Source organism: Macrotis lagotis, chromosome 1, assembly GCF_037893015.1.
Source record: "Macrotis lagotis isolate mMagLag1 chromosome 1, bilby.v1.9.chrom.fasta, whole genome shotgun sequence".
NCBI lineage: Eukaryota > Metazoa > Chordata > Mammalia > Peramelemorphia > Peramelidae > Macrotis > Macrotis lagotis.
In genome coordinates this window covers 750,444,818-750,454,603 of record NC_133658.1, presented here as the reverse complement: position 1 = coordinate 750,454,603, position 9,786 = coordinate 750,444,818, and the positions used below count along the sequence as shown (strand labels likewise).

General features: G+C 32.2%; 1 pseudogene; it reads right to left on the bottom strand.

Moving 5' to 3' along the window:
• Window positions 1–3,440: 3,440 nt before the first annotated feature.
• On the bottom strand, window positions 3,441–3,898 carry LOC141487776 (non-histone chromosomal protein HMG-14 pseudogene; annotated as a pseudogene).
• Between the last annotated feature and the right edge of the window lie 5,888 nt (window positions 3,899–9,786).

The following is a 9,786-nucleotide window of genomic DNA, read 5'->3' as shown; positions in this document are numbered from 1 at the left end:
AAAACTATAAGTATAATTGATCATATCAATTTAAATAAAACTACAAAAATGAAATCAATTATATCGACAGATGCAGCAAAAGTTTTTGATAAAATACAATACCTATTCCTATTATAAGCATTAGAAAGCATAAGAATAAACAGAGCTTTTCTTAAAATGGTAAGTAGTATCTATTTGTAATGGAAATAAAAGCCTTTACAATAAGATCAAGGGTTAGCAATGGTTTTCATTATTATTTTATATTACATTTAAAATACTTGCTATAGCAATAAAACAAGAAAAAGAAAATAAAAGAATAAACAGAGGCAATGAGGAAATACAACTGTATTTTTTTTACAGATGATAAGATGACATATTAAGAGAACCCTAGAGTCAACTAAAAATATAGTCAAAACAATTAACAACTTTAGCAATGTTGTAGTATATAAAATAAACCCATATATATCATCAATAATTCTATATATGATCAAAAAACCCATGAAGAAGAGATAAGAGAGAAATTCTATTTAAAATAACTGCAGATACTATAAATTACATAAGAATTATATGAACACAATCACAAAATATTCTTCATACAAATACACATTTAAATAATTGGAGAAATACTAATTATTTATAAGTAGCCCGAACCAAATATAAAAAGACAATCTACCTAAATTAATATATTTATTCATACCATATCAAACTCCCAAAGAATTATTTTATAAAACTAGGAAAAATAATCAAATTATATGTAGAAATAAAAGGTTAAGACTATCAATGAAGGGGCAGCTAGATGGCCTAGTGGATAGAACACCAATCCTGAAATCAGGAGGACCTGAGTTCAAATCCAGACTCAGACACTTGATACTTAGCTGTATGACCTTGGACAAGTCACTTAAACCCATTGCCTTGGTATAAGAAATTGAATGATTGACTAATGGAATAGATTAAGTACAGGATAAAATTGGCATAGTGTATGAGTGCTAGGCCTAGATTTAAGAAGAATGGAGATCAAACCTAACCTTAGACAGTTCCTAGCTGTTTGACAACCAATGAAGATGAAATTAAAGTGATTATTCAGAGCTATTTTACCCAACTATATGTCAATAAAATTAAATGAATGAATATTTACAAAAATATAAATTTCCTAGATTTATATTAATCACTTAACCTCATTTGCCTCAGTTTCCTCATTTGTAAAATAAGGTGGGAAAAGGAAATGGCAAACTACTCCAGTATCTTTGCCAAGAAAATCCCCAAATGGAGTTTTTAAGAGTAAGACAAGTCTGAAACACAACTAAACAAAAAAAAAATTTGTAGTGACAAAGATTTAAAAAACGAGGGGAGTTGCCCTTTATTTGGAGAATGACTGAATAAATTATGATATGTAAATATAATGGAATACTGTTGTGTTGCAAGAAATGATGGAGGGAATGATTTCAGAGAAATCTGAAAGGATTTAAATGAACTGATACAAAGTGAAGTAAGCAGAACTAGGGCAATGATCTACACAATAATATCAACATTATAAAGATCATCAGCTGTGAAAGACTGAGTAACTCTGATTGGTACAATGATCCACCACAATTCCAAAGCACTCAAGCTGTATTTTGTATATTAAATACATTTGTAGGATGGAATTTTTTGAGGGGAGTAGAACAAAAAACTGTCCTGAAGGACTTCTCAAAGGGCATATCCTTGTCCTTGCGTAAGGAATATGCATTCATAATTCCATTACTATGTATTGAATTGCAATATTTGTAAATGCCACATTTCAGAAAATTCTCAGAAAACTAAAAAAGAGGGGCTGCAAATAAAAGACTGCCTCTTTAAATCTATGACTGTAAATTAACTGAAAATAGCAGACCCAATAACTTGAAGTGCTAACAGTGAATGGACCTTAGGAAAACTGAGATTCTATATGATATAAATATAGATATGATTGCATTTATTTTCAATTCATGAGTGAAATGTATTCTGTTAGGATATTTGTAATCACTGAACTTTTATAAGTAGATGAAGCCTTAATGGAAAATATACTTAATATATGACATTTAGACAATATGTTTAGAAACTACACAAGTGAGTTCTATTAGAAGTATAATTGGATTATAATTACTCTTTCCTAGTTGAATATAATCAATATAGGATACTAAAAGTGATAAAATAAATAAAATTATTTTCTATGTAAAATAATTTGGATATTTATCCAATAGAATTGATGTCACTTAACCAACAATAAACTTTGTTTTGTGTTTTAAGTACAGAATATCATTTGTTTTATTTTTTGTGTTTCTAAATTGAATTATGCTGTGAATTTTGGAAACTATTCCATAAGACATATTGTTAAGAGTATGATAAAATTGTATTGGAAAACTTAAATACTTTTGATATGGATGCTGTGAAATTATTAAATTATTAAAGACTTGTAATATGTTAAAACCTATCAAGAATTTATTTAATTGAACATATATTAAAATTGCAGCCTAATAATTACATATGTTCAAAAAAATAGACTTTGTAAAATCTTGTCATTTATAAATTTGCCAGGTCCATAAAATCTTATCAGTCCTGTGAAATTATACCTGAAGTAGTATATATTGAAGTTATATCTCTCTAGTCAACTTAGTCTCAACAGACTCCAGTCTAAAAGATTTATTTCTGCTTTGGGGATTAATATACATATATATATTAATATCTTAAGTGAATATCTATAGTCTGGAAACTAATAGTAGTAAAGTGGCCAGTGTTTTTTTTCTTTTGTAATCAAGATTTTATTAGTTCATTTGGTCATCAGTACATAGACACTATGAATAAATTGCACATTTAAAAAAATGCTAGAAAAGTCTAAAAATTATGTAGTTGTAATCTTTTTCTAAACTGTTATTCCAGTGACTTTTCTTACTTTGTTTGGAGGCAATTCTCCCTAAAAAGAAGTCATCAAATACCAGTATCCTGAATATAGATAAGGTATTTCATCTTTTACAAAGCAAGGTTCCACCAGTTCTGTAATTAATAAAACTACACTCATTATAAATATTTTCCAGTCTTTTACAGTACATTAACAAAGTTACCAGAAAAAAAAATTGTACCACTATTACCAAAGATGGCAATGTCACTGATAGCACACAATTTTGAAAGGGAGATCCAACACCAGGGAGCCATTTTATTTAGGAAACAATTGTACTGAAAGACAAGATGGATACAGATTAATCAAAATAAGATCTTTAAAATTCATGGTCACAACTCCAAATTACTATCCTCTGCTTCATTTAATTTGATGTAAGAACTGCCTATGGAATGTTAAGTCTATGTACAAGACATGAAACACCTTCCTAATCAACAGACTATTAATTTCTGGTTATATTAAAACAAACAAACAAAAAAACAAACTGACAATCAGCACATGATCTCACCTTTTTTAAATAGGACTCTGAATAAAGCCACTTTAGATTGGCTTCACTTATTTAAATGTTTTAAAAAATTAATGTGATGAGGTGGGACTGCCTCCTTCTTAAAAATGTGTTTCTAGAGAGCTACTAAAAAACTGGCATTTACAAAATAGTTGATAAAAATATTCCTCTGAATTGTACAAGAAGGGAGGTTACAGGGACAATTTGGTTTCTTTCTCTCCTGCTGAATCAGAGGCTGGAACCTCTTCATTTTTAGTTTCTCCATTTTCTGCAGGCAAATCATTTTTATTCTCTTCTTGGTTGGTAGCTTCTGCTTGTTTTCCTTTTGCTCCTTTTTTCCCTTTTTTGTGAACTTTTTTGTCCTCGGATTTAGCCTTCCCAGCTGTCTTTTTGGGCTTTGGTTCCACCTTTGCAAGGGCTGGTTTAGCTGACAATCTGGCCGACCACCTCTTGGGTTCCTCCCTTACATCCCCTTCTGCGGAGCTGACCTTCCTCTTGGGCATCTTGGCTGCGCGTGTGGACCGGCTCGCTCTCCCCAGGGGCGGGCGGTCACCCGGGCGGGCGGCGGGGTCTGGGGTCGCAGGCAGAGGGCCGCCCTGGCGGGAGCTTCTACTGCGGCAGCTTCCAGGGCCTGGGTGCTCCTCCTTCCCGTGGCCAGTTCTGGATTTTGAATGCACCATCATATATACATTCTCTATGTGGAATTCCAGAATATAATTATTTTCTTAATTTCTAAATTGTTAGATTGATTTTAGATAGATTTTAGACTGATTTTAAAATCAAGATGAGTTTAAATTCAAGAAGAAAAAGATGTTGAGCAGATTTTTAAAAGGTTTTTAAACTTTTCATTGTTTACTGCTATTGCAACAAATTTGTTGAGATAAAGTCTGTTGGAACTAGTTTGATGTCTTTCTGAGTTTTGAATTCAATTATTATTGTCTGAATGATCATTAAGTCAATAATCCACCACTGAAGGGAAATGCCACAGGATGACAAAAGTGTCACAGATGGATGTCTGTGTCTAGGAAGGCTGACAGAACAACCTTGCATAGTAAGTAACGGTAGGGGCCTTTTGATTAAACTTCCCCATTGTGCTATTTCTTTCTTTGAACAGAAATGTTTCCCACCTGGCTAATCCTGAGCCTGGCTATGATAGATACCCTGTGAAAAATATGCTACAAGATTGGTTATTAAGTTAACTACAAATCTTACTGGAAATCAAACAGAACTAAAGATGCTTTATCTACTTATATCTATGTTAAGTCACTATGTGCTCTTAGGCTTAGACCTGAAAGAACAGTCTTGATATTACAATCATGTCCCTCCTTCCTTTCATTGCTAATTTCTAACCATAACAGATAAAATTTCTTTAAATAATGAATCTTGTTGCAATATTCCAGGATCTCTGAATTGCTAGAATTGCTCTCTTGATTCTACTCCCTTCACTCAGCATCAGATCCCATAAATCATTCCATGCTTCTTCTAGAGTCCAACCATTTATGGTTTCTTATAGAACAATAATATTCCATAGTATTCATGTACCATAACTTGTTTAGTCATTCCCCAATTGATAGGCATCCCCTCAATTTCCAATTCTTTGCCATTACAAAAGAGCTATTATGAATATTTTGGAACACGTAGGACTTTTTTTAATTATTATTATTTCTTCTAGTTATAGACCTAGAATTGGAATTGCTGGGTCAAAAGGTATGAACAGTTTTATTGCTCTCCAGAAAGGTTGGATCCATTCACAACTCAACCAGCAATGCATCAATGTCAGAATTCTCCCACAACCTCTCCAACAATGATCATTTCCCCTTTTTTCCTCACCTTGGTCAGTGAGATGATACCTCACTGTTGTTTTAATTTGCATTTCTCTAATCAATAATGATTTAGAACATTTTTTCATGTGATTATATATAGCTTTAATTTCTTCATTTAGATACTGTCTGTTCATATCCTTTGACCATTTATCAATTGGGGAATGACTTGTGATCTTATAAATTTGATGCAATTCTCTATATATTTTAGAAACGAGACCTTTTTCAGAACTCGTAATTGCGAAGGCTTTCCCAGTTTTCTGCTTTCCTTCTAATTTTGGCAGCATTGATTTTATTAATGCAAAAACTTTTAAATTTGGTATAGGCAAAATCATTCATTTTGCAGTTTAAAATGTGCTCTAAATCTTGTTTGGTCATAGTTATCCTCTTTCCATAGATCTGATAGATGAGACTATTTCTTGGTCTATTAACTTATCTATGGTGTCATTCTTTATGTCTAAATCCTGTACCCATTTTGACCTTACTTTCATATAGGGTGCAAGATGTGGATCTATGCCTAGTTTTTGCCATACTATTTTCCAGTTTTCCCAACAATTTTTGTCAGTTAGTGAGTTTTTATCCCAAAAGCTGATGTCTTTGGGTTTGTCAAACAGTAGGATTGCTGTAGTAGTTTATTGCATTTTCTTTTGAACCTATCCAAATCCATTGATCCATTACTCTATTTCTTAACCAGTACCAGGCAGTTTTGATGACTTGCTGCTTTATAGTGTAGTTTTAGATCTGGTAGAGCTAGGTCACCTTCCTTTACATTTTTTTTTCATCAGTTCCCTTGCTATTCTTGCCCTTTTGTTACTCCAGATGAATTTGTTTTTTCCTAGCTTGCTAAAGTATTTTTTTGGTACTTTGGTATGGCACTGGATCAGTAATTTAATTTGGGTAGAATTGTCATTTTTATTATATTAGTTTGACCTAACCCTGAACATTTGACATTTTTCCATTTATTTAGAACTTTCTTTATTTGGGTGAGGAGAGCTTTATAATTGTGTTCATACAATATCTGGATTTGTCTTGGGAGGTAGATTCCCAAGTATTTAATGTTATTAACAGCTATTTTAAATGGAATTTCTTTTTTCTATCTTTGTTCTTGGGCTATTTTATATCCTGATGCTTTGCTGAATTTGTTGATGGTTTCAAGGAGTTTTTTAGATGATTTTCTTGGGTTCTCTAAACATATCATCATATCATCTGCAAAGAGTGAAAGTTTTACTTCCGCACTGCCAATTCTGATTCCTTCAATTTCTTTTTCTTCTCATTGCTACTGCTAGTGTTTCTAATACTATATTGACAGTAATGGTGATAGTGGGCATCCTTGTTTCACCCCTGGATTTATTGGAAATGCTCTGAGTTTATTCCTATTACATATAATATTTATTGATGGTTTTAGATACTATTTATTATTTTAAGGAAAATTCCACATATTCCTATACTTTCTAGTGTTTTTAAGAGGAATTGATGTATTTTTTCAAAGGCTTTTTCAGCATCTATTGAGCTAATCATATGGTTTCTGTTAGTTTTACTATTGGTATGTTTAATTATGTTGAGTGTTTTCCTAATGTTGAACTATCCCTGCCTGCCTGGTATAAATCCAACCTGATCATGGTATATTGTCCTGATAATAACTTGCTGTAGTCTTATTACTAACATTTTTTTAAAGATTTTTGCATCAATATTCATTAGGGAGATTGGTCTATAATTTTTTTTGTCTGTTTTGGTTCTTCCTGGTTTAGGTATAAGCACCATGTTGGTGTCATAACAGGAGTTTGGCCAAACTCCTTCCTCTTCTATTTTTTAAAATAGTTTATGTAAAACAGGAATTAATTGTTCCTTAAATGTATAATAGAAGTCACTTGTAAATCCATCTGGACCTGGAGACTTTCTTCTTTTTTTAGAAAGATTTTATTTATTTTGAGTTTTACAATTTTTCCCCCATTCTTGTTCCCCACCCCACAGAAGGCATTCTGTTAGTCTTTACATTGTTTCCATGGTATACATTGATCTCAACTGAATGCAATGAGAGAAAAATCATTTCCTTAAGGAAGAAAAATAAAATGTGAGATAGTAAAATTATATAATAAGATAACGAGATTTTTTCTAATTTGAAGATAATCTTTGGTCTGTGTTCAAAGTCCACAATTCTTCCTCTGGATACAGATGGTATTCTCCATCACAGATATCTGAAAATTGTGCTTGATTGTTGTACTGATTGAATGAGCAAGTCCATCAAGTTTGATCATCACTCCCATGTTGCTGTTAGGGTGTATAGTGTTTTTCTGGTTCTGCTCATCTCACTCAGCATCAGTTCATGTAAATCCTTCCAGGCTTGCCTGAATTCCCATCCCTCCTGGTTTCTAATAGAACAATAGTGTTCCATGACATACATATACCACAGTTTGTTAAGCCATTCCCCAATTGAAGGATATTCACTTAATTTCCAATTCTTTGCCACCACAAGCAGGGCTGTTATATTTTTGTACAAGTGATATTTTTACTCTTTTTCATCATCTCTTCAGGGTATAGACCCAGTAGTGGTATTGCTGGATCAAAGGATATGTACATCTTTGTTGCCCTTTAGGCAAAATTCCAAATTGCTTTCCAGAAAGGTTGGATGAGTTCACAGCTCCACCAACAGTGTAATAGTGTCCTAGACTTCCTGCTTCCCTTCCAACACTGATTATTGTTCTTTCTGGTTATATTGGCCAGTCTGAGAGGTGTGAGGTAATATCTCAAAGATGCTTTAAGTTGCATTTCTCTGATAAGTAATGATTTGGAGCAATTTTTCATATGACTATGGATCACTTTGATTTCCTCAGCTGTAAATTGCACATCCTTTGATCATTTGTCAATTGGGGAATGGCTTGGTTTTCTTTGAAACTTTGACTCAGTTCTCTGTATATTTTAGAGATGAGTCCTTTGTCAGAAATACTAGTTGCAAAAATTGTTTTCCAATTTACTACATTTCTTTTGATCTTGATTACAGTGGTTTTGTCTGTACAAAAACTTTTTAATTAAATGTAACCAAAATTATCTAATTTGTTTTTAATGATGTTCTCCATCTCTTCCTTGAACTGCTTCCCTTTCCATAGATCTGACAGGTAAACTACTCCTTGATCTTCTAGTTTGCTTATAATATTGTTTTTTATGTCTAAATACTATATCCATTTTGGATCTTATCTTGGTATAGGGTGTGAGGTGTTGGTCTAATCTAAGTTTCTTCCATACTAACTTCTAATTTTCCCAACAGTTTTTATCAAAGAGAGAGTTTTTGTCCCAATAGCTGGACTCTTTGGATTTATCAAACAGCAGATTACTATAATCATTTCCTGCTATTGCAACTAGTTTATTCCACTGATCCACTACTCTATTTCTTAGCCAATACCAGATAGTTTTGATGACTAGAGATTTTTTCTTAGGGAGCTTATTGATAGTTTCTTCAATTTCTTTTTCTGAAATAGGGTTATGTAAGTAATTTATTTGCTCTTCTGTTAAACTGAGAATTTTGTATTTTTGTAAATATTCATCCATTTCAATCAGGTTATCCATTTTTTTGGCATACAGTTTGGCAAAGTAGCTACAAATTATCTCTTTAATTTCCTCCTCACTGATAGCAAGTTCACCCTTTTCATTTTTGATACTGGTAATTTGGTTATCTTCTTTTTTTTAATCAGATTAACCAAAGGTTTCTCTGTTATATTGGCTTTTTCATAAAACCAACTCTTGGTTTTACTTATGAGAACAATGATTTTCTTGGGTTCAGTCTTATTCATCTCTCCTTTGATTTTTAGAATTTCTAATTTGGTATTTAATTGGGGACCCTTAATTTGTTCTTTTTATAGCTTTTGTATTTGTATATCCAATTCATTGATCTCCTTTTTCTCTGTTTTATTTATATAGGCATTTAGAGATATAAAGTTTCCCCTCAAAACTACCTTGGTTGCATCCCATAAATTTTGGTATGATGTCTCATTATTATCATTTTCTTGGATAAAATTATTATTTCTGTTATTTGCTGTTTGATACACCCATTATTTAAGATAAAGTTATTTAATTTCCAATTAGTTCTTGGTTTATCTTTCCATGACCCTTTATTACATGTAATTTTTATTGCATCATGGTCTGAGAAGTGTGTATTTATTATTTTTGCCTTTGTACAGGTTTTTGTGCCCTAGTACATGGTCATTTTTGGTAAAGATGCCATGTACTGTTGAGAAAAAGGTATATTCTTTTCTATTCTCATTAAGTTTCCTCCAGAGGTCTATCATATCTAAATTTTCTAAGATTTCATTCACCTTCTTAACTTTCTTCTTGTTTATTCTGTTGCTAGATTTTTCTAGTTCTGAAAAAGGGAGATTGGGGTCTCCCATTATTAAAGTTTTGCTGTCTATTTCTCCTTCTAATTCACTCAGATTTCTTCTAGGAATTTGGATGCTATACGTCTAGGTGCATGCATGTTTAGTGAAGATATAGCTTCATTACCAATGGTGCCTTTTAAGAAGATGTAGCTTGCTTCCTTATCCCTTTTATTGAGATTGATTTTTGCTTTTACTTTATCA